The sequence below is a fragment of the Rhodnius prolixus genome, unplaced genomic scaffold (genome assembly GCF_049639745.1).
Source record: "Rhodnius prolixus isolate KJV_2025 unplaced genomic scaffold, Rpr scaffold_8, whole genome shotgun sequence".
Classification (NCBI taxonomy): Eukaryota; Metazoa; Arthropoda; class Insecta; order Hemiptera; family Reduviidae; genus Rhodnius; species Rhodnius prolixus.
In genome coordinates, this window is record NW_027411593.1 from 9,039,593 (window position 1) to 9,062,738 (window position 23,146).

At 36.3% G+C, this 23,146-nt stretch overlaps 1 long non-coding RNA gene across 1 annotated transcript in view; it reads right to left on the reverse strand.

Moving 5' to 3' along the window:
• Positions 1 to 23,146, reverse strand: part of LOC141450816 (uncharacterized) — a 40,029-nt gene that overhangs the window by 12,402 nt on the left and 4,481 nt on the right. The window lies entirely within an intron of this gene.

A 23,146-nucleotide genomic window follows, 5' to 3' on the forward strand; every position in this document is an offset into this window, starting at 1 on the left:
TATTTTTAGTCGGAAGTAAAAATCAGACACTCATCCGCTAGGAAGTTAATCAAACAAGAATAAATCAAAGAATTTTGTGTAAAATGTTTACCCAGATTCTAAATTTGCTTCACAGAGTTTAACTTTTTTTCTTTATACAAAAAAAAATAGAAAGTTCATGAAAAGAAAAATTTAATATTACCTTTCACTTTTAAAGTGGAAAAACTTTCAAAGAGGAGGGTTTCATTTCCCATGTAGTCTCACTTGAAGGTGGATTGAAGGCAGATAGAGGAAAGGCAGAGTTTTTAGATTTAACGGTGAAAAGTTAAAAAAAAAAGAAGTTGAAGAGGTGGTTTAAAAAAAAAAAAAAAAAAAGAGCGAAACGAACTGTTGGTTTTTAATTATTTTGAACGAAGCCTTTGTGGGATGCTGTGCGAGTGATGTTCAGACAATGATTGCAACGCAGACAAATCTTCCAGTTCTCTTTTACGTTTCGTTTTGCTTTTTCACCTGAGTTGTTAGTGTAGAGAGAGAGAGAGAGAGAGAGAGAGACAGTGTGTAGAAGTGAGTGAGAAAGGCTAGTGGTCTCTCTCTGTACCGCAATCCACAAAGCTCTTCTTTACACATTTTTTTTTTTTTTTTTTTGCGACCATCATACTTGAACTAAATGTTAAGATTCAATAAAATACAGAGAGAGAAGAGAAACAAGTTTTTGCTCTTACCATTGTGAGAAAAATAAAAAAAAAAGGGCTGTTGATAAAAGAAATGGAAGAGAAAGAAAAAGAAAAACACCTCTGCTTTTTCTAAAACATGATAAGGAGCAGTTCTGCAGTTTGCATAAAAACGGGTTGTCTCAACTTCATCAGAAACACAACTATTTAGACTTGCCACTGAATAGTGCAAGCGATGAGGTACGCAGTGCTGATTGATTCAATATCGTTGATTTTTTCCATGGAAGCACGGTATTCCAGTTCGGCCTCGAACTTTAATCCATCATGAAAGGTAGTAATTTCGAATTCACTGATGTTTCCCTCAACGAACTACACTTTAATGACAGAAAGAGGAAGCTTGCTTGGTGTGTGTTTGTAAGTGTGATAATTCTAAATATTAATGAATCGTAAAGCATTTTGTAAAAATAATGAAAACTATTACATTTTTGTAAAGATTCTGTACGTTTTTGCGTGTGTAATGTTTTAGAATTGCATACAACGGAAGCGTGCGGATTTAACAGATTAATTTATTTCTAATGGTGGGTGGAAGTCCTACAGAATAAACATGCGATACGATGCAACTGGTCCGCGTATAGAATCGATAACTTAACAGCCATATTACAAACAGCAAACCCAATCGCAGATTTTATAAATTTAAAACGGGGCGCCACAGTAACCAAGAGGTTAGAGGCGAGATCTGCAAAGCTATTATGTATTGCGGTACTGGGTTCGAGTCCCGATCTTAGGCCTTGGATTTTATTTAATGGTTAATAAAAGAAATTTATAGTAAAGTATGTTTGCTAGTCGCCTCCGTCCACGACACCTAATTGGGTAGTTGGACGTTAAGCCCCGCCTAAAAAAATAGGCGATTACTTTAGTTTTTTTTATATACAGGGTGTTCATTTTAAGACGGCTCAAATGCATTTCATACTTAAACGATTGTTCTGAGCGAAAAATGGTAGAGAAAAAATTTGTTGCCTGTCATCTCTAGTTTTAGAATATGTGACTTGATTTTAGATTCCTGCCCGCATACGCGGCTGACGCGCGACCAAAACTGAGAGTTTGCAGTTGACCTCCATTTTCATATACACAGTTTTAAAGAGTATAAAAAGTAATGAAAGAAACCGGAAACCGCAATTCGATATTTTCAAAATTTAAGGTGCTGGGCCATTTCAAGATCTGGTATTTTTAATCATATTTCAATTTTTTTAACTTGTTATCAAAGAGAAAGAAGAGCACGTGATAGGTCATTTTTATGTATTTTTTCATCCCCTTTCTACTAAAAATATTGCCAAGGCAGTAAAGATAGTATTTTTCTTAATATCAGGAAATAAGTCGCTTTCCGAGTGATTTTTCTAAGAAAAATCAAATGTTAAGAGCTTTAGATGTTCTCAAGCATACACAAAATGGCTAAAAATTAATTTTACATCTGTTACAAACAAGAAGGTTTAATAATTATTTGGTAATTTTGGGAGAGTTGCGTGTAATTACCAAAAAAATTGGAAACCTCCTGCCACTTATTTAAGTGATCAATATCTTTCATGTAAAGGAACAACTTATTCCTTAATTTATCAAATAATGCACTTTTGCAGCATGAACTGTGTCTTGAAAGGTGCCTCCTCAGACTCGCAAGCCAGGTTAGCCAGGAGGTTATCAACTGCTCTCTGTATCTGAGGAGGCACCTTTGAAGGCACAGTACATGCTTCACAGGTTGAGTAAAGCATGAAATGCATTTGAGCCGTCTTAAAATGAACACCCTGTATATTTAAAACGCGAATACCTGAGAAGCTTTTTTCAATGTACTGCCGGCCAACCCAAAGAGTGTTCTCTCGTAATAATTTTTATGACTGGACGGGTGAACTGGGAAGAAACTTCTTTGGGTAGAGAAAGAAATCTAAGGACTTACAGCTGGATTTGAAAACTGTATCTCAGAGTGGGGGAATCCATTATTCTGGATCCACTAAGTTAATATTTATATATTCTCCCCTCTCCCCAATTGAAATGAAAAATAGTTCCGAAAATTTGTCAAAATCATTTAATTTGGAAAAGATTTCTTCTAGTTTGAATGGTCGTATGAATGTTGTGTAAATAATTATGTAAATATGTAAAATAAGTTTTTATCTTAGATCAGGTTTTAATGTGATGCGAGGAACATCAAGTACTCCATCACAAATTGCATTTAGTTTAAGTAAATTGTGAGTGAATGAACGAGGGAATGCATATTAGTTATGATTCAGTGTGTGTGAAGGTATTTAATTGGATGAAGGTATTTATTTGCATGATTCTGTTTATGATTAGTCTGACTGTTTTAGATTAAAATGAACTAGTATTAATGACAGTGTCATTCAGCAACATTGTCAGGTGCGAAGGATCTTTAGATTCGATTAGATTGCTTTAGACGGGCGGTTCCACCAGAAACGGGAAGGAACGCAGGCAATCCAAAATGCCCATTGTTCCCCGCCCACCCCTCATCTCATGAGAGATACCAGGGCTTTAAAACAACAAATCCGGCTAAAAGTTGCCAGCTTAATAAACTAATAAAGTAGTAACATGACACTAGGGAGCATGGCGACTCAAATCTCCACAGTGCACTGAATAAACCTAAAAAGTTCTGGTAAAGATTACCAGATGCCACAATCTTCGGTAGAGAAACGTTTAACCTCCCGAAGACAAGAAATCTAGTTTTAGAATAAACTGGACACACCTCAACGAAGTGCGGCACAGTCTTATCGGACTAACCACAGCCAGCGCAAATTGGCGACTGGATGAGACCGCATTTGAAGAGATGATACGCTAAATTTGCATGTCCACTCAACACCTGAACCAACTGGCGGATCCGGGACCTGTTAAACCAACCATATCCTGCGAAGGACCTTAGTTGTTGAGCTCCTTTAAGAAAAAAAAAAAACAAAAAGAAAAAAAAGATTTCTTGAGAAATTAGATTTTGGGCATTTCTGTGATATCATTTTGGGTATTTCGTACAATTTACTAAAGTCGACAATATTTTAATAAGAATAAAATAAGCTATAAAATTAGGGGGAACATTTTAAGAATTTTAGTAAGAAAAAGGGTTAATACTTTTTTTTTTCTTTTTTTGGAACTGATGTTGCTTAATTACGAAGTGAATCACAGTTAAAGGTTAAGTTAAGGGAAAGCGCTTTTTTTCCCGTCGTGCTGTATCTAGGAAATAGTGAGCAAGAGATGGTGATATAAGATCTGGTAGAGGTTTTAGCTTCTGTCTTTCTCTTACATACACACACACAGGATTGGATCCTGATGAGGAAGAGGATGTTCGCCAGCTACTGCACATTCCTTCAGTGAAACAGTTTCTGGGTATACACTCTTCTTGGATTCACTCCAATTTAATCTCGTACCGGAGTTTGCCATTCGTCTTGAATCTTCACCTCATTTCCAGTTCTGCAGACATTCTCTCTAACTACTGGAAGAGACTGGGCTGCTAGTTCTTACAGAGAGACACTATTACACTATCCCCTTGCCCCGTTATATACTAACATCACAACTACTTTCTCTTCATCTTATTTGTAGGAAATCTCCACTAGTTCCTTTCTATGGTACCTTCACAGATTTATTTATTTTAACTATTATTATTATCACGGTGTTTACTTCCTTTTTGAAAAACTTCTCTCTTTTTTCATGACAGATAAAGAAGAAGAAGAATAAAATTTAGAGAAAATGGTCTATCTCTTTTCGGACATGATTTATCATTTTTAATCTCCAATCGGGTGTATAAAAAGGTATTCTCAAAATGTATTTATTTTTTTTTTACATCACCTTTTAAATCTTCTATCTGTGTGAATGGAATGAATACCTTTGTCCTTGTCTTTCACTTCATCTTCCTGCAGATTTTTGCCTTCTTGAGTTTGATGGCAAACCTCTATTGATCAGTACTTCTCAGATGTTTCCTGTATAACGAATGTTTCATGTTTATTAACTATTCACTGAAGGTAACAAAAATTTTTGACAGTTATTAGCAAATATCTCAAAAATGTTGTTAAAAATTACGTTCAAAATGTGATACTTTAGTTCAGTGGTTCTTAACCGGTGTTCCGCGGAACACTGGTGTTCCGTGAATATGGTCCAAGTGTTCCGCGAAATTTCAATTTTAAATGTATTGAAAATCAGAAACTTAGGAAAGATGGGAAAACAAAAAATCGTTCCTTTTTTTTAAATTTGAATTTTCCACTACCAAAGCTGGCCGATCTTTTTAAGTCATAGTCTTTTACAACATTTGTTATTTGTAGCAACGTAATTTTATGTTCATTATTTGATTAATTTCATTTTCAGAATTTATTTTTTGAAACTATGTAATAATTTATCCTTTTTAATTTTAATTAATACATATATCTTTTTTGAAAATTATATTCGACTTTTTATTATTCATTAATTTTAAGTTCTTGCTAAATACCGAATTTCAATTTTTTAATGTTAGTGTGTTCCGCGAGAAAAATCATAATTGTGTTCCGTGTCTTTGAAAAGGTTAAGAACCACTGCTTTAGGGTTACCGATTATTTTGGTCTTTGTTTTGAGTTGGGTCAACTTGGAATAACAACTGTTTTTAGACCGATATGTTTGTGTGGGGGGATTCCTCTAGATGTGTATGTTGGACAAGTCCGGGACGATTCCCTGATGATCCAGTACATCGAAGAATCGACGACTGTTTTTTTACTGTGGCCCAGCTTGAGCCGCTATTCTGGCTGTTCAAGCTATACGAGGTGTGGCTATTAAATAACGAGACTGATGATGCTACAGAAAATGGACGTCCATGTGACTTTTATCTGTTTCCCCAAAGTCAAATCTGCATTAAAAGGAACACGATTTCGGTCCGGTGAAGCTTTGAAAGAAAAAGCGGTACGCGTCATGCAGGAGCTGACAGAAAAAGACTTCCAGCACTGTTTCGAACAATGGTAAATCCGCATGGAGCGTTGTAAGGATAGGGGAGGGGTGTATATTGAAGGTGATGATAACTAAATATGTTTAAAAATGTTTTACAGCAATAGTCTCGTTATTTAATAGCCACACCTCGTATAGCACATCTCCAAGTGATCCTATTGGCCAGGATATTCCCCCCTTTACGTTCTCAATCTGGTATGCTCTTTAAGGCTCGGAAAATAAGAGCTACAAGTAATTAGCTCGGAGATCCCTTGTTCTTCGCCAGTAATGACCTCCTAACCTGGTTGATGGAATATGAGTATCACAGCAAGAACAGAAAATATGATAAAACAAAAACGACTCCCTTTTTTATTTTTCTTTCCTTCAAAGACGCTACAACCGGAAGTGTTCCGCCTTTTCCCTCTCTCTCAGTGGTTATGACACGGTGGACATGATGGTGGCTAATTTTAGAGTTCTGTCATTCTGTGACTTAACTTCACCGCCACTCATTTGCGCTCGAAGTAATTAATAACAAAAATCTGTCCTTTCTTTCAAGAGGGGGATTTTGAAGCCAGCCCCTTTCAGGATTGCCTGCGTTCCTTCCTCCCTTTTGGAGGGGGCCGCTCTTTGTCACAATCTAATCTAATCTATGGGATCGTTAGATCGTTGATATTATCCATTATCGCGCACATGTTTATTGTATCCTTGACCGGTTTCGGACCTTCATTCATCACCAGTGGTAGATTAATTGGTTTGGTGTAGAGATTTCAACTTTACTTGTGTTCGTAACACGCACTATATTGCTAAGTCTCAGTACGACAGATAATATCAACGATATTATCCTGCAGTGCGGACCAAAACGCATTTTCAGTTACTGGTTAAACTTAAAAGTTATCATATTTTGAAGTTGCCAAAGATACCGGTCTCCAGATTGCTAATTATAGATTTGGAGATAGATTAAAAAAAAAATAGGAAGATATATTTTGGTTTAAAATGTTTCTTTTGTTCTTTGTTTAATGGTACATTCGGATGCTGTAAAAACTAAAAGGATTTCTTTTAGAACGTCACGGTAGTCAGGCACTTGAAGTATTGGAAGCATAGATACGGCTCAGATTCAATTTTCCTTTTAAACTGGGGAGACGATTTCTCCAGAGAAGATAACTGAATCTCTGAGATTTAATTACTAATTGCACAACCTAATTAACATTTTCACATCTTATTAAGAGCAATGTGAGATAAGAAGTGAGTGGGGGTTATAAAAATTAAAAAATTTAAGAGAAAATATTGTGCCGTAGTACGACCACAGAGGTTATTCCCTGTCCAGCTCCAGGTTCTTCTAAGCAAAAGTACTACTCCGAAGTTGGTAGTTTTGAACTTCTTCCTTATTTTCAACTGATAAGAAGTGAGAGTTTGGTCTGCGCCCTCGTTAAGACCCTTGTCTTCAACTTTACTCCATATTACGCCAATATTGTTTCAAACTGTGGGCTTACAACTGTTGTATTTCACCTCAACTTCTTGAATGTTATTCTACAATCTCCCAACTTTTCTACCAATTCCCAATTCTCCATTGTAATTACACAAATCTCTGGTCCCTTGAAAGGGATGTTCAATTATTAGTAAAGTTTCACCCCCAAAAAAAATTATATTATTGGAAATTATGCTAATAAATTTTTGGCGTTTTTTTAGCGTCATCAAATTTAATAAAGTACGTCCAGTTTTGCGGTTATCTTTGTCATTAGCTAATTCTTGAGGCATCCAAGAGGAGATTTATAATGTGTTAAATTAACTATTAGAGGGCCCTACTGCTTCAGAGTCTAGGTTTCTTAATTATTGTTTTCCCTGGGATTAAACTGGAAGTATAATAATCTGGAAGGGATAAAGGAACAGACAGACATGGCCCGAAGCAGATGTTACTCAGCTAATGAGGCCATTGGCTGCTGGGAGAGAAAAGTGATGAGAACAATATGTGACCTCTTTGCTGTGAATTGGTTATAATGAATAGCTAGGAGCTCTTTAAGGAAGACGCTTGGTAATCATGATGAAGACAGTAGTCAGACGCTTGGTAATCAGATGAACGGTGGTTGAGCCATTTATACAGAAAGGATGCAGTATGGTCTCAGAAAAGCGTTGACTTCTGATGTTTTTTGATATCCTAGGACATGAAAGCCAACAATTCATGCTCTCACCAATAGCTAAAGTTAAAAAAAAAAAAACCTCCAAATATCTCTGCTTAACTTGTCACTTTAAAGAGTCGAAGCTATATATAAGCTGCTGGTAGCGAAGCTTTGAACGTTGTGGAGGATAGGATAGGAGGCTGGAGTTTAAGAGGGCTTGAACTAAAGTAGTCGTGTGAGAGGATAAGATAAGATAAGATAAGATAGTAGATGGGACGGGACCTATGCCCCAAGGCACCGCAGCCACAGAAGACTTCTTAGTTCTAGTAGGCGAACCCTCCCCTCCTGAAGAGGTCAAGGACTTTCCCTACTAGTTCTTTTTGCGCTACTATCTCCTTCGGCCTCAACGTTCCAAAGGTTTCATAGCGCAAACGTTCGATTGCAACGCAATCGAACAACAGGTGAGAGGCCGTTTCCTCCTCTTCCTGACATAATCTGCACAACGGCTCCGAGCTGATAAGCCCCACCTTGCGCAGATGCTTCTTGAACCTACCGTGCCCCGTGAATAGGCCTGTAATCAGAGTAATCTGATTTCTGCCCAAACACAGGGTCTCTTTGGATCTTTGCTTACACAGCCAAGGCATCAAGGTCTTGCTGTGTTTAACCCCAGGACACATCACCCAGTTCTTTTCGTGCTCCCTCCAGATCCAATCTCTGAGAGCCGCGCGAACCGAACCCCTGGTGATCCCCAGGACAGGCTCTGGACCGATGAAAGGAGTGTTAGCCCCATTCCTGGCCAGATAATCAGCTTTTTCATTCCCTTCAATACCCACATGACCCGGCACCCATTCCAACCGAACTTTGTTGTGCCGCGCCAGTAGTTCTAGGGCCTTCCTGCATTCCCAGACCAGGGAAGAGGTGATTCTGAAGGATACGAGAGCCTTCAGTGCAGCCTGGCTGTCCGAAAAGATGCGAATCTCCCTATTTCTAGGTTCCATCCGCAGGTTTTCCTCAGCGCATATTTTAATAGCAAAAACCTCGGCCTGGAAGACTGTGGCGTATCTCCCAAGAGATCTCTCAATGAGTACCTCGGGTTTGACCCCATACACTCCAGACCCAGTCCCACAGTCCATCTTGGAGCCATCGGTAAACCAAATGCCTCCCTTCCGGTACTGATCCGTCCAGTTTACCCTCCATTCAGTCCTCGGTTTAATACACACCTGAAAAGGAGTCTCGAAACTGTATTTAGGACAGATACTGTCCCCTGCCATGTCAATAACCGGCCCAGGGTCGACCTTATCTGAAATAATCATATGGCCAATGCAGGAACTTATACGCCTCCATTGCCCATTGCTCGCCATTCTGTACGCACTGGCCCTTGCCTCCGCCTGAATAACATATTGAAGCGGAGCCAACCCCAGAAGTACCTCCAGCGCCGCAGTAGGGGTGCTACTAAAGGCCCCCGTGATCATCAGACAGGCCAGTCTCTGCACCCTTGCTAGAGCCTTAATTGCCGTCTGTTGTTCAGTCTTCCTCCACCACACCACTGACGTGTGAGAGGATAGTTAGGAATGTAATTTTAGGTAACGGAATTTGGTGATGACAGAGACGAAGGGAATTTTAAAGCCATTATGTATGAGACGTAGACGTAGAAAGGAGCAATGGCTAGGGTGCTTAAGAAATATTCCTTTTTTAAAACTTTTGGTAAAAAATAGCAAAATACTGTTGAGAATTAAAAGTAGAATACTCAAGAGTCTTGTTCATCGGAGGCTACTCTCAAGGTTAAGAAGAATCTTGTCACTTTTAACTTAAAGAGAACTGTAAGAAGAGATTGAGTAGTTGAAGGTGGAACTCTAAACCTAGATTTCATGCCTATCACGAAGTAAAAAAAAGATTGGCGCCATTTAATTGGATACTTTATTAAAAATCAATTGTAACAAACTGCGCCTTAACTAATCGATAAATATTAGAAAAGTCGTAAAGTCCCCAAACGAATTTATCTTTAGTACCATTTCACCAAAGTTGTTCTCCTTTACTTTGCCACTAAGGCTTCCAGGATTCAGCGGATTTATGGTGGGGATATAAAAAGCTATTTCTCCCTATTGCCTGGCTGCTGTACTCTTACTTTATAAAATTTCCTCTTTAAAATAAGAACAAAGTGGAGATGGAAGAAAAAGAAAGAAGAAGGAAGAATTCTTCCACCTTACATTATAACTTAGCAAACTATGATTTATCACTAGAGTTGCTGAATGCTCGCCAGTTCCTTATTATACATTATCAATTTATTTCCATAAACAGCTTCCCTCCAAATAAACAACTTTCACACATTTATTTACATTAAAAAAAAGAGTATTTATTTTATTATCGCTTTTACGGTGAAGTGGTAGAAGCTATAGACAGGAGGCTTTGGCTCTCTCGTACACCGGAAGTGGTAGAAGCTTCAGACAGGCGGCTTTGGCACTCTCATACACCGGAAGTTTATTGCGTAGTTGAAAATTCCCTTGCCGCAAAATTTTTTGTATATACATATATATAAGGCAAGGTCAGGGTGATGATAAGTTTAGTATACCCTGCTTTTATTTAAATTGAGCTGGAGTTGATTCTTTATCACTTTTTATTTTTTTAAAAAAGAAAAAATATCTAAGACACTTGAATTTTCCGTTACTACAATTTACGTATTTAAATTTATTCTTCAGTGAAATAGCACTTCCGTTCAGTAAATTTTCTTTAAATTTGAGATTTTCTCAGGCAAAGAAGTGGCGGATTAAAATGAACCCACAGAAATGCCAGCATGCCACGTTTACTCTCCGGCAGGGCTCCTGTCCTCTTCAACAGCAATCCTCTTCCTTGTACAGATCTGGTGCTAGCTACCTTGGGCTCTACATAGACAAGCGACTCACGTGGAACCCACACACTAGGACAAACAATGACGAAACGTGCGAAACTGCTTTACAGACTACTTGGACGACGCTCCAAATTACCCACTGAACTCACAACGCTTAATATACAGTACTATCCACAAACCTATGTGGACTTACGGACTAGAGCTGTGGGGTTCAGCCAAACCTACAAAACATACGGACTGTGCAGACATTTCAGTCAAAACTACTGCCGACAGATAGCTGTCGCTCCTTTCTACGGTGACTAACCTCACTCTTCACCACGACCTCAACATTCCCTTCATAGATCAACTCGCCAAGACTAAATACCAAAAAATCCCATACTACTCTCTCGACTAGCCCTAATCCTCTTGTACTGTCTCTCGCCTCCTCTGACATCCCTAGTACTTCTCGCCGACTGAATCGCCAGTAGCCCGCGACTTCCTTGAGGTCTGAAGAACTAAATCTCTCCTCTCTCCTCCTCACATTCTCCTCTCTCCTGTAGAGAGTGCTACCGCTGGGTAGCTTCTCTCCTCCAGCTCTCCTCCAGCACCAGTTCATCTCATTCACCTCCTATTTACTTATTGTATATATTTATACAGATTCTAAATTACAAAATAAATAAATAAAAATTGAGAATTTAGTAACATTTCTATGAGTAATTAACATTTAACAGGTGATAGATCCGTAAACTATACTTTTGAGACAAGCCCAACCATCTTTGGTTCATCAATGGAGAGGTCACGCAGCGCCGTCGGACACATTTCGGTTAAATTTCGGCTGTTGGCCATCTCTCCCGATTGGCCATCTCACCCGACTTTACCCTATATAAAATAATTTTAATAAATACCCTCTTTGTGGAGGGATCAGATCAGTGGTTAGTGCTCTGAATTCTAATGTGAAGTCCCGGGCTCGAATTTCAGCTGCTAGAACTTAGGTTTACTGTTCCTCGGAGCTTCTTACAGCTCCCAGAGTGCCTGTAACGAGAGAGCACTGTCCGGAGGCCAGCAGTGCACTGGAAAAAGCACTGGTTCCATAGAAAGAAAATGATAGAAATTAACATTTACACTTAGACCGCTGCACTAAATGCAGCTTTTACTAGCTTTGAGACCTAAAAAAATATGTATTTCCGGTGCGAAATTCAATTTCGAAAATTTGTCAAGATCGCTGTATTTCCGTTTAAAAGAAAAAAGAGAAAAATTAGAAACTTTTTTTTTCTTCAAGTTCCTTCACTATTATTCACTCAATGATTTAATTTAATACATTAAAAAGACCCGTCTACAGTAGACGAGCGAATCGCTAGTTGGCTAAGACATGTAAAAACATAGTTTGATAACAACTATTGGTATTCCTAGACACTTTCTATGAAACAAAGACCTTGGAATGGCTCTGACTTTATTACAAAGAACTTAGTAAGTATTCAGAAGTTGTCTCTTACAGACTGCTTAATCTTCTCCATTATACATTTCCAATTTGCTTCTACTTCTAGTTTATCGTATTGTTTGTTTTGTTCCTTTTCTTCCTTGAAATAGAAAAGTTACTTTTTACAAAAATGACTATATCCTGTTATCTTAGCATAAGTAATTATTGGTACTTTTGGTTTCTTATTAAGTAGAAAAAAGATAAATATTTACAGTAGGATGAAAAAATGATGGATTGATAAATCAGTCAACAAAAACAATGAACAATAATAAATATTTACGATATTATATTAAAGCCCATTTTGTTTTACAAATCGTAATGGTAGGCTGATGATGAGTAGCAAAATTTTCTTTGATACTATTTGAAAATGCGACAAATATTTGAAAATTGTCGAGTAAATTTATATATTTCTATCTAAATACTGCAGTTAACTAACTGCCAACGTTTCGACGAATTCATTTTGTCTTTTTCAAGGCAGTTAGGAGTAGTTTTTCTTCTTCTTTTTTTTTTAAATGATTACCTGCAGATTTGTATTAATGTTAATTAGGAATCTATACAGAAGCCTAACTTTGCATCTTGCTTATGCAACTCTAACTAGGGGAAAAAACATTAATTTTTGGTAATTGGGAGTCACAACAGCGATGAAGGAAAATTAGTTGCTGCTAAGTTCCTTATTAATCGTCAACGCAAAGCTCCATGTAACAATCGTTTGATGCAAACTTAAATAGATTAAAAACTTATAACTACCTTGAAAGTTGATGTATTTGTCGAAACGTTGGCAATAGCTTTCTACTTTTTTTAACAAACATATTTGACAGAACCTATTTAATTTAAATTTACTAATTCTATGTTTGTTTTTCTGTGTTACAGGAGTGCGGAAGTGTTAACATCCCCGGGAGTGTTTTTTGCGGGAGTGCTTGATCACTCTTTATTAAGATATCAGTGATTACCTTTAACCTGTGCGCTCAGAGAAAAAAAGTAAAAACCTTCGGTTATTTTCCAAATTCCGTCACCACATAATAATGCGTCATAGTTTCTTGGCCGTTATTATCTTTTTAAACTGTGTCCAGTGTCCAGTGTTGACGAGGCGAAGAAGACATCGATGGATATGTACTGCAAGCGATTGGTACATGGCCTACAGCAAAAACCAGGTAGGTTGAGGAATTAATTTGGTGGTCCATATTTATGACGGAACTCTAGGTGCCAATCTTCGGAATGGCGCACTACTCATGCCAATCTTCGGAATGGCACACTACCCCTGCCAATCTTCTGAATGGCACTCCTGCCACAGATCATCGATTAAATAATAAATTGATTAAAAATAATTATAATTCCAATTATTTTATTTATTTTATTTTGTAAATGTATTAAATCAAAACAGGTACCATTGTGGCAAGGGGAGCTCCTGCTCCCCAAGGCACCACAGCAGAGGCTTATGCGTCGATTAGTATAAGTAAAGTAATGCCTTTCTTTCCAGGCGGGCTTTACGTCCAACTACCGATTAGGTGTCGCCGACGGACACCAATTAGTTATATTTGCATGATATTATTAATGCATGAGAAAAATGACACTAGTCATTTTATTAGAATAATGGGAATTATAATTATTTCTTACATTAAAATCCTCCTTCGGAACTTCCATGCCAAGTAGAGCCGGGAAGGTAAGTCCATTTCTGCCTGTTTTTCTCTTTTAACTAATGTTATTTCAAAATGTATGTCTTCGTTGGGGGCGTTATAGTCTGTATATTGTTAGTTATTAGTACTCTTCGCATTACGTTTTCAGCGTTGTTTCTTATTTCTGTAGTTGCGTTGTTATTCGAATCTGTGGTTGTTTCCTTAAGCTTGGTTCTGTAGTCAGTTTACCTTCTTGGTTCCGCTTCTGTTTCTCCTTGCTTAGCCTTGCTCTGTATTTAAATACTAACCAATTCTTTCTCTTGTGAATCGCAAAACTCTTAAGCGATTAAGATAAGTGCAAGTTTTTATAAGTTTGTCTTTTTCTTTTTTTGCTTTTGCGGGTTTATATATATTCAGAATATATTATAGATGTGTAATCAATGGGTTTTTTGGGACTTCAGATAGTGATGCGCCTAAGTTAACAAAGAAAAAGGAAAATCATTAAAATGTGTCCATCCAGGAAATGCAATTATCTTTGAAAACATTTTGTTGAAAAAAAAAAGAAAGCTTAATTTAAAATGTAAACGAAATGATGGTCTAAGCAAAGTTTATAGCAGAGGTAGGCAGGCGCCTGGAGTGCTGGAGTGTAATAAGGATGATGATTTCAGCCGAAAGAATGGGGAGGGGATGAACGGTGGGCTCGGAGGGTTATTATAGTCAGACGAAGGTTTGAACCTACACGTAGAAGCGACTTATATATATATACAATTTAAGTGGTAGAGGCACACATGGCCCTGGCAGAGAGAGATAGAAAGAGTCAAGGTCTTTTAGGCAACGGATATAACAACACAAACAGCATCTGGCTGTCGGACTGGGAGGACCAGCTTTTTGTCTAAGAATCTGTGAAGACCAGCTGCCGGCTGCACCTACAAACAGACGGACAGACCATCCCAAATATTGCCCAGCTTGCCCTCTAATAGCACTGCCGTCAAAACCTTTGTTTCTATTTATATTTATTTTTTAAATCATTTTAGAAAAATAAAAATTGTAGGAAATACAGTTCTAAAACTATTACTATGAATCTCATGGTTTTAATTTTGTACTTTTTTGTCAAATTGGGATTAGTAAAGTTTGTGATCTACTCATTTGTAATTTAAATACAAAGTGATGAACTAGAATAGATAGAATAGATTAAATTAGGGCGACCCCTTTGGATCTATTGTGGCTCCCCGACTTTTGAGCTCACCCTCCAGACCCATCCGTTTAATCAGACTCTTAATTCTGGAGAGTGACTCCTGGGTAAAGCTCTCGGGTCTTGGTTTTCCCTCCCCGAGAAGTAACATCCTTGAGTGATGAACTGAAATACACGAATTACTTGAAACTATAGACCTTAACAAAAACTTACAGTTTAAAATGTTAAGTATAAGGGTTGATTAAACGCCAAAAGGTACACAAATCAGCGAGTACCCAACATTTCATTAATAGTTAAGCAATTCTACTGCATTAATTTTCATTAATAAGTTATTTTTTAGAATTTATTAGATGTCACAGACCCTTATGCTGGCCATTTTCGTCTACAAAATATATGTTCAAGTAGCACTGTAGATTGACTGTAATATCTAGTTATCTATAATAACCAAACTATTAATTACAGGTTAAAAAGAAAAACGTTATAAAAAATTTAAAAAAAAAAATTATGAGGCTAAAAAATTCAAAACTTCTTTTTATAAAAAACTTACACCAATGATTTTGTTTATTTTATTTATTTATTTTTATTTTTAAATAAAAATCGTCGGTTTAAGTTCATTCTTCGATTAAAGTAATTGTTATTTTATGTAGTAGTCAAACGTTTATAATAATCGGTAATAATTATCTGGCTTTATCGCAAATAATATAGTTTTCTTCAATTACATTCTCAATCTAGGTATTCATCCCACAATGTTGTATATATGTAATATAAAGTAAATAAGATATGCATATTTTTAGGGCAGCTAATTTTTCCAGTATTTTACTATAAGTAAAATTAGGGGGACTAAATTAAATTACAATTGAGAAATGAATAATTGTTGTTGAATAATCTACTTGTTATTAACTGTGTGTTATTTGCGCTCACGAATATTTCGGTAAGACGAATTCAAGACAGTAGCTTACTCTAACTTTGTCTTTTTCTACTTTAACATGCATGTACATATTTATGTGATTTATCATAATTATAACAAAAAAATATTATAAATGAAGTGGCCAGCATAAGGGTCTGTGACATCTAATAAATTCTAAAAAATAACTTATTAATGAAAATTAATGCAGTAGAATTGCTTAACTATTAATGAAATGTTGGGTACTCGCTGATTTGTGTACCTTTTGGCGTTTAATCAACCCTTATACTTAACATTTTAAACTGTAAGTTTTTGTTAAGGAGATTTTTGTACCTTTTGGATAGATTTTCCTTTTTGTTTATTTTACAAAGTTACATATCTTCTTTACAGATTTTTTTAAAATTTGGAATAAACAATTCTATCATTATAATCTGATAAGGTGTTAAGTCGGAACCGTAACTACCAATGGAGAGATCTTTTTAAAGAATGATTATAGTTGCGTTCCCCCAAACCATCCTCAATAACAATTTTTTTGAAAAAGCGTTTTGAATGACATTGGAAGGTATTTGTACGTAAATAGCAAAATTAAACTGCGATTTCAGTACTTCCTTTTAAGAGGAGTAAGGAAAATAAACTACTATTGCAGTACTTCTTCCTAAAAGGCAAAGAGGCAAAGATCTTTTAATCGAACGACAATTCATTGATTTAAATCGGTTCACTCATTGATAATTTAAATGATTGCAGTACTTCTTCTTAGTAGGTGCAAGAGCATCAGCAACGTAGAGGAGCTTTAACCACTTATTCGAGCTGAATTTTATCAAAATCGGACTAAGCGTTATAGAAATATTGGTAATAATAGTTTTAGAAAGGGCCTTATTTGGGTGGGGCAAACTCCCCTCCTTATGAGGCACGGCGTCGAGACTTTTAAAGTGCAAATCTGTACAAAATTTCGATTCGAATGACCCTTCATTCATGCAAATCGGTTCACGTGTCGATAATTTGCAACGATTGCTATACTTCCCCTTAACAAGTGTAAGAGCAGAACGTCGCTTTAATGTTACGTAGGGGAGCCCTAACCCTATCATCCTACCAAATTTTATCAAAATCGGGCCAAGATTTACAGAGTAATTAGTAATAATAATTTTGGAGGGGGCCTTACATAAAGGGGGCTAACTCCTCTCTTATTCGATGTACAGCGTCGAAACCCCCAAAAGGCACATCTACATAAAATTCCGAATCGAATGACACCTCATTCATGAAAATCGGTTCACGCGTTTAGGCGCTACGTTGTTTACAAAAAAGGTAACAAGAACAAGAACAAGAACAAGAAGAACAAGAACAAGAACAACAAGAACAAGAACATTTTTTGAAAAAGCCGTTTTTGCTCATTTTTGGCAACTTTTTTCTCGAAATCTATTAGATCTGGGTTGTTGCAAAAAAATTACAGTTATAAAGGAGGGTTTGCCCTATAATTTAAAGAAAATTTGGGAATTTTATCTTTTATAGAAAAAGAGAAAAAAATTGTCAAAGTTGGGTGTTTTTCAACGTTACGCTTTTTCGTGCAGTTTTTGATGATCAACCCTTATACAACTGTCCTACCGGACAGTTTTAATTTGAGCAAATGTGATGCCACGGTTAGATAAATCACGCATTGAGTATTATGTAACAGATGATTACGCCTTGCTCGCTTTAGCCTTTTTATACATTTCCTTTGCAAAACGGATGATGCCGCCTTTTCCTTTAAGAATAGAATGGGAATCGTTTCTCCCACTCCTATCTAAATGGATCGGTAGACTCGAAATATTTTTAAAGCTAACAGGTAAATTTTTGACTCGCTTTTATGTGGATACATCATTAAATCTGTATTGAGAAGGACATTATTATGTCAATTAAACTAACGTACATGTTCTCAAAAATACTTTTTCGAAAAATTGAGCCATTAAAATTAGAGACAATTTTGTAAAAGAACATGAGTAAGAAAAATATCCTTTTCGATTTTATTCGGTCGTAGTACGCATGTTTATTGCATCCCTGACCAGTTTCGAGCTTACATCCACCCATCAGAGGTTGAATAATCATTTTGGTGTAGAGAACACGACTTCACTAGTGCATCTATCTCGCTCAACATTTGCTAACCCTTTAGATGAAAATCTGAAACCTGTCTGGAATGCAAATAAACATCCAGTGCTCTAATAGTTAAAATCATTGATATTTATCCAGCACTGCGAATCTAATCATATTTTCAAAAATATGTATAATCGAACCTAGTAAATAAATTGGGAAATCAATATCTTCATATTAGGTATAGACAGACTATATTATTTGAGCCAATTTCACCTCGTACGTAATTTTGTTTGTGTGACGCAATAATTGATACCACCTGGCATAGGAAAGAGAGAGAGACAGAGAAGATTATTTACATAATGATTGGATATATGCAAACTAGATATTGGAAAAATCTTTAGATTTTTTTTTTCCTTTGTATTTTGTGGGTCGAATTTTCTCACTAACCTAGTTTTTTTCTTTGTAATTTCACAATAGAAAATTATATACTAAAATTTATCCACAAATTATTTGATATTATTATTTTTTTTTCTTTGAAGAAATTAATAAGTTTTTGTGGGAAACTGTATTTTTCTATTTTCTTTTGCAGGAATTATAAATTATTTGGGCGGGTGTTGGTCTAGTAGTCAAGAACGAGGCTTTGTAAGTGAGAGATCCCTGGTTCGAATCCCGCGTATGGCTACATTTTTTATTTGATAGAAAAAAATTGTATATAGTAAAGTATGAGCTTCTGGTTCCCTGTCCAGGACACCTAAATGGCAGTTAGAGTTAGGCCCTGCCTGAAAAAATAGGAGATTACTTTTTTTCCCTGTAAAGTATAGTAAAAGTAATCTAATCGCCTATTTTTTCAGGCTGTGCTTAAAGTCCAACTACCAATTAGGTGTCGTGGACGGAGGCGACTAGCAAACATATTTTACTGTAAATTTCTTTTATTAACCATTAAATAAAATCCAAGGCCTAAAGACCGGGAATCGAACCCAGTACCACAATACATATTAGCTTCGCAGGTCTCGCCTCTAACCGCTCAGCTACCGTGGCGCCCTTTTCCCCTGTAAATGTATTTATGGAGGGAATTTTGGAGAATAACTAAACAAATTCTGAGATCGTAAACACGTAAAAAGTCTCGGAGAGTTATACGAGAAGGCAAGTACGAGTGTTTACGTCATATTATTCTCAAAATTTGAAAAAGAAAAGAAATCTAAGAACGTCAGATCTGCAGCTAGAGAGTTTGCAGTTGAGCTAAAAATCTGTTTATTTAGTAAAGGAATTCAAGTATTGTTTTACAACAGGTTATTGTGTAATTTGGTATAAATAAAACCTAGTGATTTGCAATGATTTAGTAATTTCTTGAGATTCTGGGCGTAGTCGGAAGCAATCTATTTCTATTTGTGCACATTGTAAAACACTAAACAGCGCACTCTTCTCCATTTTTAGATTCTCCACAAATAGAATTCTCCAAACAGTTCCCCTTCTGTAAACATCTTTCCAGTTAGTTTTGTTTAAATCTTAGTTTGGCACAAAACTAAGAGTTTTTTTGTTCGTCGAAAGATAAACAGCTAATTTATAGTTGAACGAATGCTGAATAGACTATTTTTCAAAGTGAAGAATTTCTTATTTATAATAAATGAATGGTTGCAGGATTGGCACATGCGGCCATAACATGCATATGGCAAATATGTATTACACATTGCGATTGATCTGTGGCGCCATCTTAGTTTTAGAAACAATTGTGATGCTATTATTGGCGACATCATTTATTATATATTCGTGACCATACCATTTTTGGTGATTCAACGTTTACTACAATTTAATATAAGAAATTAACCTTAATTCCATCTTATAACAATATCAATAACTTCCCTGTTATTCAAGCAATATAAGTAGGAAATACAGTAATATTGAAATGGCACTTTAGGGCGGAAGTTATATAAGGGAGCAACCCTCATAACGAAGACAACTACTCTCCTCTGATTTTTGAACGACATCATTGTAAAATTTTTATTGTAAAGTCATTTTTAGCTCCCAGAGATCAAGCTGGAATAGTTTAAGGCTCCCAGAGATCAAGCTGGAATAGTTTAAGCTCCCAGAGATCAAGCTGGAATAGTTTAAGCTCCCAGTGATCAAGCTGGAATAGTTTAAACTCCCAGAGATCAAGCTGGAATAGTTTAAGCTCCCAGAGATTAAGCTGGAATAGTTTAAGCTCCCAGAGATCAAGCTGGAATAGTTTAAGCTCCCAGAGATCAAGCTGGAATAGTTTAAGCTCCCACAGATCAAGCTGGAATAGTTTAAGCTCTCAGAGATCAAACTGGAATAGTTTAAGCTCCCAGAGATCAAGCTGGAATAGTTTAAGGCTCCCAGAGATCAAGCTGGAATAGTTTAAACTCCCAGAGATCAAGCTGGAATAGTCTAAGGCTCCCAGAGATCAAACTGGAATAGTTTAAGCTCCCAGTGATCAAACTGGAATAGTTTAAGCTCCCAGAGATCAAACTGGAATAGTTTAAGCTCCCAGTGATCAAGCTGGAATAGTTTAAGCTCCCAGAGATCTAGCTGGAATAGTTTAAGCTCCCAAAAATCAAGCTGGAATAGTTTAAGCTCCCTGTTTTAATTTTAAAAAAACAAACAAAAAATTAAGCTTTTCGCTTAGAAAGCGCGCTCTCTGATCTCCACCTGAATTGTAAGTCTTTCGTGTAATTGATTACTGAAAATACTTTCCAATCAGAAATGTTGATAACAAAAATATAATTCTTGCGTTCTAGTATTGAAATCAAAGAACATTACGATTTTACTAATATTACTAATTAAAGTGAAATAATTTTGGGATTACGGAGCTACAGGATTATGGTGATATAATTAATTAGCAGACTCATATGAAAAAAAAGTGATAATGGAACTCCATTGTGGTTTCCATGACGTATATCATTAATTAGGAAGTACAGCTAACTTTGTGAATGGTCAATTTGTAACTAGACAATAACTATGTATTGTGACACCCTTAAATAGGGCAGAAAAAGCGGCAGACACGAGTTTAAAACCAAAAAAAAATCTAAATTTTGCTGATACAGACTCCATCTTTTGACAAATAAAATCTGACCACAACACATATTAACTTCAAAAATTTTCTTTTCTCTTATTATAATAACCAAACAAGTATTCAAAACGCATGTTTTTAACCAGCAAATCGATATGTAACCGTACTGTAAGGAAAGAAATCAGAAGTGATGGCCTTATCACTTAATTTTGTTCAAATAAATAAAATAAAATGGATAGTATTTTCTAAGAAAAGATTATTTTTGAAATTTTCTGAAAGGAAAAAAGAAAATGGAACAGTACAGTTATCATTTTGAAAGAAAAAACTATCAAAATTAATAATAATAGTAAAGCAAGAAGATAAAAGACATTAAATTTAATCTAATAACGATGAAAGTTGTCAGTAAGGTTTGTTGTCTTTAAGGGTGGACAAGGTTAGAGAAGCAGCGGCGGTGATGCGAACACTTCTTTGTAGCGTTAGAAGCACACTTACTGGGCACCTAGCCAAACAAGATCTGCAGAAAATACGATTTTCCCCGATTTACTGGGAAAACCCTCTCAGATTCACTCCCTAGACACGTGCTATCATGCCCCCAAACGGACGTACTCCTGCTGAGCAATAAAACGAAAGAAAATAAATTTATTAAAAAAATAGGAAAATATATCATTTATCCTTTATTTTTTGATCAAACTGACTAAGGGGTTTTTCGCTTAGCCCCTTTTCTTTTTTTAAGGATTCATAGATCTAGGAAGCTGTAGAGCAAGAGGAGCCCATTTAACCTACTAGCTAAAAGCAGGAAAGGTGATTGAACCTTGACGTATCCCTAAAATATTTCTAAAAAGTGTTTTAGTATTTTTATGACCAGAGAAATTCGATTCTCTGCCATAAATCAATGTCGGTCATTAACAGGAATAACTAACTAACTCCTTGTGGCTCCTACAACCCATTTCTGGGTCTTGGCCTGTTCAAGAATTCCACGCCATATCTCTCCTCTATTTCTTCTAGCCACGGATCTATCCAGCCATCTTATTTTTTAGGCCTCCCAATTCTCCCCCTCTCCAAGCTGGTTCAACAAACATCACACACTTCTTGTTATCGACAGTTTCTTCCATTCTTATTGAAACCCTGAGCATCCTGGCCAACTGGGGGATATACTTGCCAATATCCAATTCTGAATATAATCTTGCCAATTCCTCGTTGTGAAGGTATCCTCCTCTGTTCATTTTCTGCGCATAGCTTTCTTAAAGTTGTTCTTTCAAAGATGAGAAGCTTTTTGCTCTGTTGATCTGGTTATGGTCCATGCTTCAGCTTCCATATGTGAGAAAAGGGGAGTAATCTTAGCAGTCCTGGCTAAATTTCGTCTGTTTCTGTACCTCAGGATTCCATAGCAGCATTTAGCATGAGGCAATAGCATTTATGAGGCGGCCATTGGTCTCTTCATATCATTAACCATTATGAAATGAATATCTAAAAATAAATTGGGATATCAGAAAGTATTTCGTAGTTCCATAACTCATAGTGAACAAAGATGTATGCTTAGAGAGTGATATGTTTGCCAACGGAGGATTCTATTCGCACTCCACTTTGTTTACGTTAGTCGAGTACTAAGCAAAACATGGACGATGCATAACATGGGCGACAATCACACATATGTCAATGTCTAGAACATCTGTCAACACACTCTCTTTTCCAAAACTCTTCTCAACTTAACACCAAGTACTTCGCTATCCGAGAGTATGCAATTTATTTTTTACGCTTTCTTACTCGTATATTGGAGAACGTATTGTAATCGTACAGATTTCCGGTTTACTAGTTTTTCAATATCCGTTTTAAGGTCCCCTGAGTTAGAAAAAGTGTTTTCTCTCTTTCTCTCACTCTTCTCTTTTCCGTCAGTCTGTACGTTTGTACATATACTGCGTAACTTTAAAAAAATTAAAATAAAATGGCAAAAAATTTGATATTTCAGCGGATGTCTCCATAAAGTTCTCATCAAAATCTTTTAAAAGCAATTACCTCATTATTGAATCAATTTTCTCAGTTTTCCAGAATTTTCTCGTAAAAGAAAAGCTCTTATCTTTAAACCTAGCGTACTAATTTTAAATATGTAGATCTTAAACTTTTGTTCGAAACTGATTTGCGGGAAAATTCGATTAAGTTCACTTCTAAGTGAGGTGGCGGTTAGATTCCCTCTCAAATGTCTTTTTCTTTTCTTTTCTTTTTGTAAAGTCCGGCCTCATCTTTTAAGCCCTGTTTAGGGAGGTTAAAACGAGGCGTGTACTTTAAGTGAGTACCGTTTTGAAATAAAAGAAAAAAGTACACTTTTCTCAACAATTTTATTGCCAAATGAAAGC